This window comes from Acinonyx jubatus, chromosome C2 (assembly GCF_027475565.1).
Source record: "Acinonyx jubatus isolate Ajub_Pintada_27869175 chromosome C2, VMU_Ajub_asm_v1.0, whole genome shotgun sequence".
NCBI lineage: Eukaryota > Metazoa > Chordata > Mammalia > Carnivora > Felidae > Acinonyx > Acinonyx jubatus.
In genome coordinates, this window is record NC_069384.1 from 100,960,103 (window position 1) to 100,968,419 (window position 8,317).

General features: G+C 35.8%; 1 pseudogene; it reads right to left on the reverse strand.

Moving 5' to 3' along the window:
* Positions 1 to 6,938: 6,938 nt before the first annotated feature.
* LOC106969491 (40S ribosomal protein S2-like) lies at positions 6,939 to 8,090 on the reverse strand (annotated as a pseudogene).
* Positions 8,091 to 8,317: the final 227 nt, after the last annotated feature.

Sequence of the window (8,317 nt, forward strand, 5' to 3'; positions counted from 1 at the left end):
GTTAGTATCCAAAATCTATTAAGAACTTATCAAACCCAACACCAAAAAACAATAATCCAGGAAGGAATGGGCAAAGGACATGAATTGACACTTCTCCAAAGAAGACATCCAGGTGGCCAACCGACACATGAAAAAAATAATCAACATCACTCATCATTAGGGAAATACAAAATCAAAACCATAATGAGATACCACCTCACACCTGTCAGAATGGCTAACATTAACAACTCAGGCAACAACAGATGTTGGCAAAGATGTGGGGAAAGAGGATCTCTTTTGAATTGCTGATGGGAATGCAAGCTGGTCCAGCCACTCTGGAAAATAGTATGGAGGTTCCTCAAGAAACTAAAAATAGATTGCCTATGACCTAGCAATTGTACTACTAGGTATTTATCCAAGGGATAGAGGTATGCTGTTTCGAAGGGACACAGGCACCCCAATGTTTATAGCAGCACTATCAACAATAGCCAAAGTATGGAAAGAGCCAAAATGTCCATCGATGGATGAATGGATAAAGAAGAAGTGGTATATATACACAATGGAGTATTACTCGGCAATCGAAAAGAATGAAATCTTGCCATTTGCAACTATGTGAATGGAACTAGAGGTATTATGCTAAGCAAAATTAAAGAAAGACAAATATCCTCTGACTTCACTCATATGAGGACTTTAGACACAGATAAACATAAGGGAAGGGAAGCAAAAATAATATAAAAACAGGGAGGGGAACAAAACAGAAGAGACTCATATATATGGAGAACAAACAGAGGGTTGCTGGAGGGGTTTTGGGAGGGGGGACAGGCTAAATGGGTAAGGGGCATTAAGGAATCTACTCCTGAAATCATTGTTGCACTATATGCTAATTTGGATGTAAATTAAAAAAACAAAATTAAAATTAAAAAAAAATTAATTTATTATTGAACCATATGGTCCAGTAATTCCATTGCCAGGTATGTATGCAAAGGAAATGAAAACAAGAGTTCAAAGAGATAACCGCACTTCCATATTTACTGCCACATTATTTACAATAGCCAAGATATGGAAACAACCTAAATGTCTGCCCAGGGATGAATGGAAAAAGAAGTTGTGGTAAACATATACAATGGGACATTGTTCATCTATAAGAAAGAAAATGTCGCCATTTGCGACAGTGAGATAAATCAGACAAAGATAAATATATACTGTGAGATTTTTTTTAATGAGTGGGTTAATCCATGAAAATACAAACCAGTTATTATGCCTATGTTTATACAAGACTTATTATGACCTATTAGCAGAATAATTATAGATTTTGTAATGCTTTTAATAAATAAAAGCCCTTGATTTTCAAATCCTCAAGATTATAGCAAATTGACAAGTATATATTATAGTTTAACTCAGGTTGTCTTGCCCCTTTTCTTTTTTCTTTTAACGTTCATTTACTTTTGAGAGACAGAGAGAGACAGAGGACAAGCAGCAAGGGGCAGAGAGAGAGAGGGAGACACAGAATCCGAAGTAGGCTCCAGGCTCTGAGCTGTCAGCACAGTGCCTCACGCAGGGCTGGAACTCACAAACTGTGAGGTCATAACCTGGGCCGAAGGTGGATGCTTAACTGACTGTGCTGCTCAGGAGCCCCTCTTAGGTGCTTCTAATGATTACTGCTAGGCCCTTCTCCAATGGTTCTTTAATTAAAACTCTTTACTGCTAACATTTTATCCATAGTAATCAGAAAGAAAATAAGGTGATCATGAGAGGATTTTCCTAAATCTGTTTTCTAAAACCCACAATGACTTGTATTAACTGAACTGTGGCTTTATCTTTACAGATAGTGTATGATGAAATTAGCAATTATCAGATAGACACACAGGGACTGTGTGGAGGTTACCCATACAAATTGTGATTATAAATTTAAGACAAGTACAACCTTTAAAAACAAACAATTCAATAGAATACATATATTATTTAATTTAAATGGTGAGTCCTATTAATGTTACCCTTGAGTGTATATATGTGATAAAATGCTACCTAATGCTAAAGTTACTTATTCTTAAAGAAATTATGGATAATAAAAATTTTGATAGGACTATATTTAATTTTTGAACAGGAAATCAAAGCTACCTAAGATAATTCAAAACATAAAATGTAATACATTGTGTGATGTTTCTCCAATTCATAATTCTTTCTTGCATTTCTCTTTTTTTCCTCTAAGAGCATCCTTGAGAGAATGGTTTTATTAATTCCCAAATTAGTGATAAGCCCTCATTTGATCTTCAAATGATCTCCATAGGAAGAGACAAGACAGGTGGGAACTACTAGTAGTTGGTATTGATGAATTGCCATTTCCAGAAGAAGGACTTTCTCAATTTTTCTCCCCCAAACCAAAATTAACCAAATTAGGAAACCTTTATTTATGCACCCAAAATGGAATACACTCATTCTGGCCTTTTACAGAAAGAATCACTGATATAGATTCTTTGATTACCTTGGAACATTTCGGAAAAAAAGGAACTACCAAAATAATTTAAACCTCTTTTCTCTCATCAGAATGCAAAATGCAGGTAGGCTAGTAATTATGGTTGCAATGGCAAGTGAAACTGTATCACGCAACCTCCTACTGTTCATGAAAGGATCATCACTCAAAACTCTGTGATGATTTCTCCTGGGTACCTTTAAACTGTATCCTTTCTACCAACCTTTTATTTCTATTTTATTTCTCTCTTCTTGGAAAAGCTACTGCTTCTTAGATTTGCAGCCTTCCTAATTTCCATCCTGTGCTTTGTGCCTGATGACAGAGTCTACAGGGACTTTCTCCATCTACTTTTCTTCCCCAACTGAAATAGAACATTCTGAATTACTGACCTCTTCACTCCTAAATGAACTTCATTCATTTGAAATGCTGGCAGTGATAAACTTCAACTTATTATCCCACAAACTGCTAAGCCTAAATAATCACTGAAGTTGTTTTAAGTCTTTTGAAAACATTGTATCAGAATTCACTCCTGTAGGACACCCACCAGCTGGAAACTGAAACAAAGCCCATTTAAATACAACAAAATGAGGTTGAAAAAAAATCACAGAGGAGGAACTGAATGCTTACAGCTTTACGCAGTCTAAATCTCCAATGTTCTGCAATTTTGTGACTTTGACAAAAGCTCAGTCAATTGAAAAAAAAAAAATGTTACTGGTGATTGATTTGTTTCCAATTTGTTTGTTCTTTGTCATTTGTTACCAAGCCAGTAAAACCACATCATGTTCCCTGAAGAACAGCAGGTTTCCATTGTGGTTTTATTGTGGTCACCATGATGTATTCAACTCTGTGGCATTGCAATTAAATACCAAAACATATTAACGATCAAATAAAATTTAAAACAAAAAGATTGCTCCTGAAAATGAATGCAAGATTTCCAAGATTAAGGAAGTGCATCTGCTTAACTGTTACTAAATGAACGAAACTGGAGAAAGAAGTAGGGGAAATGAATAAATATTAAATGCTCTTTGGTGTAAACTCTTGTTGCTTTAAGTACTATCCAGTAAAATGGATCTCATATTATTTACCTGAAATGCTTTCCAGATATTTGTTAAATATCAATTTCTTTGTCAGCCAGAGTAATGTGTTCCATTAGGTGGCCCTTATGTATAAATACCTGTGTCATGGTGGATATGCTATATTGTTTACCAAATTGAAGTTACTGAACCCTCCTTTTATAGTCTAGAACATGGGATATTAAGGAGGACTGGAGGGCACAAGACTACATTGTAGAACTGTGATAAATGTTCAATGCCTTATTTTTTAAAACAATCTCAATTTCATTAAATACATTTTCATGTTTTATTGGAATTTTGGAATGTGAAGGCAATTAACCACACCTGTAGATTCATGACAGACAATAGTACTAAGAGTTCAATACCACTTATTTTAATTTTTCATTGTTTTAATGCTACACCCTTTCCTCTTTCTCCATCTCATACCTCTTTCTACATAGATATTCACTCTGGTTTGTTGTATTTACAATCTACATGCAAAACAGCTACTTTGAATCAGATGTATAAAATACTTTGTCTTTGTGTTTCAATTCTGGGGTGGTGTTGACCTTTATATATTGATCTTTTGATATTTTTTCAAAAAATTTATTTATTCATGTTGCTATTTGAAACATAAATCTATTTTCACACACTTGCAATCCACTAATCTAATGCTGTACATATATCAGGTTATTGTTCTGACATCACCCCACTTTTTTGTATGAATTTCTGTATTTATTAGAATAATCCAAACTGGATTTTATTTAAATTTTGGGTTAACTTCAAACTTACATGAATTGTTCAGGAATACAAGAAATTCCCACAGTCCCTTTTACTCAGATTCACCATTTGATAAGTATTGCACTCTATTTGTTTTAGCAGTTTCTATATTATTACATGAACAATTTGATAACTGCAAACAATATGTTCCTTCACACTAAATAGTTCAGTATGTGTTTCCAAATAAGGACCTTAGCCACAGTACAATTATAAAAATTACAAAATTTAATGGCACAACAGTACTATCTAAGATCATACAAGTTCCCTAATAATGTACATTGTATATATGTTTCCCTAGCCAGGACCAAATCCAGGATGATGTATTGCCTTTAGTTGTCATATCACCAGTTTCTTAAAATTTGAATCTGTTCCTTTGTCATTCTTGTCTTAATATTTTTTAAGAATGTAAGTTACTTATTTTAGTAAAATGCCCTTTAATTTGTGTACTTCTGATGTTTCTTCATGACATGTGGAGTGGAATTACCACTTAAATAATATAATGTCCTCTTCAGTGCATTATTTCAGAAAGCACATTTCCCCAAACTGGTGATGTTAATATTAATCACCTAAATTTATACCTGTCAGGTTTCTCTATAAAGTTACTTTTTTTCCTAATGAATAATTTTGGGAAAACGTATGAAAATATTTCAATATTCTTTTTATCAAAATTTCACTGAATAGTTTAACATCCATTGATGATTTTCTAGTTTCAACAATGCTACTTCATTCATAGGCCTCTATTCTATAAGAAATGGCTTTCCTTTTTTTGTGTGACATATATTTAATATATCAGTAGGATTTTATGAATTCTTGTTGCTTTCAATGGATTATTGTTATTTTATTATGTATTTTGATGCCTGACTTGTCCCAAACTTGACCAGTTGGAAGCCTCTTCAAACTAAATTTGTGTCCTTTTGACATGGTCCTGTAATTATTTTATTACTTCCTCACTTTTCAGTGTAAAAATAAATACCAGGTTCAACTTCTACTTTACCAGCCACACTCTGGAACAGACTATTTCTCTTGGTTTATTTCAGTGGAGAATTTTATTTAGAAACCAAAAACTGGATTCTAGGAATGCTCATTGTCACTGGTGTATCATTGCTTTTAGGTCCTTTGTGTAAACAGATATAGGAGCAGATACATAAATGTATACATACATATAGCATATAGATAGATCTATAAAATGAGTCTAGATATATATCTATGTATCTATATCTCTCTTTATCTATATAATGAGTCTATCCTGATATCCCCAATTCTATGCAACAAGTTTCATTCTAGCCTTTTCAAATTTCCCCATCTTTAACTCCTTTCACCACATAGAGAAATACAACTTTTATTATCCTCAAAGTATTAACTCCTTTGCTTAAGCCTAGTATAACAAAGAGTAGTTTTAGGCTTTTTTACCCATACTGATGTGAAAAACAAACCTAGAAACTAAATACTTGTTCCCATGGTGCCATATAAAATTTGCATATAGTGACTGAACACATTTTCATAATAAAACTCAATGAATTTTTAATAATGCATATACCTGGATAAACTATATAGCCATCAATAGAAAAATTCCATTACTAGAAAGTTCTATCACATCTCTTCTCAGTCAATATCCCAACCAGAGAGAATCATTGTTTTGATTTTTTTTTGAAACTATAGACCAGTTTTAGGACATCTTGTAAACAGAATGTACAATATGTACTGTTTCACTTTCATGTTCTCACATTCCGGCAAAATATTTGTTTGAGTCACTGATGGTACAAGCATTATTAGCAATTTCTTCCATTTTAATGCTGTGAAAGTGTTTCTAAGTGATCGGATTCCAGACTTACTCTGAAGTCAGAAAAAAAAAATGTTGTCTAGGGATCAGTGGTAGAAGAGAGAAATCAAATTGGCTGCCCAAATATTTGTTATGAGTGACTAGAATTATGAGGACTAGAGTTCACCTTCATTGAAATGAAGAAGACAAGGTCAACAGGTTAGAGCTCAAGTTTGGGCATGTGAATTTTGAACTGCATGTTAGAATTACAAGTTGAAAAGTAACTTTACTTTTGTTCTTAGCAGTTGACAGGAAAACAGCATACTGACGGAAATGCTTTACTGTAGAACAGTAAAGTTTTATATTGATCTTTCTTTTTTTATTAAAAAAAATTAATGTTTATTTACTTTTGAGAGAGAGAGATAATGAACATGAGTAGGGGAAGGGCAGAGAGAGAGGAAGACACAGAATCTGAAGCAGGATCTAGGCTCCGAGCTGTCAGCACAGAGTCCAATGCGGGGCTTGAACTCACAAACTGTGAGATCATGACCTGAGCCGAAGTCGGATGCTTAACCAACTGAGCCACCCAGGTGCCCCTATATTGATCTTTCTTATTTTGCTGTTTCCTCCTAAGTTGTTACCCTGGGCACTTAGCTCTTTGTTTTTATAATTTTGTTTTTTCTTATATAAGCATTTAGATGAAGCACAACTGCATTAGCTTCATCTCATGTGCATTTTTGGTTCATTATTATAAGTATTTTTAAATTTTCACTATTATTTATTTAGAACCATGAATTAAAGTAAATTATTATTTAATTTGAAAACAAGGTTTTTGTCCAATTATCTCTCCCTCTTTTTTTAAACAGGCTTTAATTAACTTTATTTTTCTTTTATAAAACTATGTGGTAGTCACAGCTGGTGTCTGGGTCTTCTGCAAGGACATTCTGAGTGTCAGTCTTTACAAGACAGTCTGTGAATGTCTGATAAGGAGACTTGGTGAACACAGTCTTTTTCCAGAGATCAGGAATAAGACAGCTGTAGGTCTTAGAAATGGCATCAACAGTGGCCTTATCAGGAATGTGTGGATGGCTCTGTGGGCAACTGGGCCACTGGTTATGTGGCCAAAATAACTACTGGTTATGTGGGCAACATGGGATGGTTATGTGGCCAACTCTTGATTTCTGGTCAGGTCATGATCTCATGGTTTGTGAGTTTGAGCCCCAAGTCAGGCTCCAGGCTGACAGCATGGAGCCTGCTTAGAATTCTCTCCCTCTCTCTCTGCCTCTTTCTCTCAAAATAAATAAATAAACTTAAAAAAAACAGTGGCCTTCTTGAAGTTGCCCAGGGTGACAATGCAGCCCCTGGCCAAGGTATAGCTATTGTCAATACCAGCCATGATCAGTAGCTTCTTGGGCACAGGGGCCTAGACAATGCCAATACCTCTGAGAGCCAGGATGAGGTACACCAGCACAGAGCCACAGGGGCTGGTCACCTTGTATAGGACAGTGTGGGGCTTGCCAATCTTGTTCCTCCAGTAGCCTCACTGCATAAGGCAATGGAAAGCTTATCCAGGATGGCCCCAGGGATGGCAGTGGCTACCTCCTTGGAACACTTAACACCCACACCAATATGTCCATTGTTGATAATGTTTTTAAGAAAATTTTTAATGTTCTTTTTATTTATTTTTGAGAGAAAGAGAGTGTGAGCAGGAGAGGGGCAGAGAGAGAGGGAGACAGAAACAGAAGCAGGCTCCAGGCTCTGAGCTGAAGTCACATGCTCAACTGACTGAGCCACCTAGGTGCCCCTAAGGTGTTAATTGGGATCTCCAAAGGCAACAAATGCCTTGAACTCTGTCCACAGGCCAACATGGGTCTGCTTTTGCAAAGGCATAACCTTCAAAACCTCATTCTTAAGAGATGCCCCCAGGAAAAGTCAATGATTTTGGATTCCATGATGGGCATGGGGAAGAGATAGATATCTTTCAGGGACTTAATCCTCATGTCTTTGACCAAGTGGCCTCCTTGTTGACAGGGATTCACTCTTTGTCCTCTGCCTTGTCTCTGTGAGCTGCGGGGCCTCAGCTGCAGCCCCAACCTGGCCCATGGATGCCACTGCTGAAGCCTCCAAGGTCTCCCATTTTGGGGTCCTCTAGGGTCCTGCACCAGCATTATCCACCGTTTGGTGTTTTCTCAGAGACAAAGTGTTCAATTATCTCTTGTCATTGATTTCTGGTATCTCTCATCATGGTTAAGAAAAATTGGTTCTGTAAGTTCAACT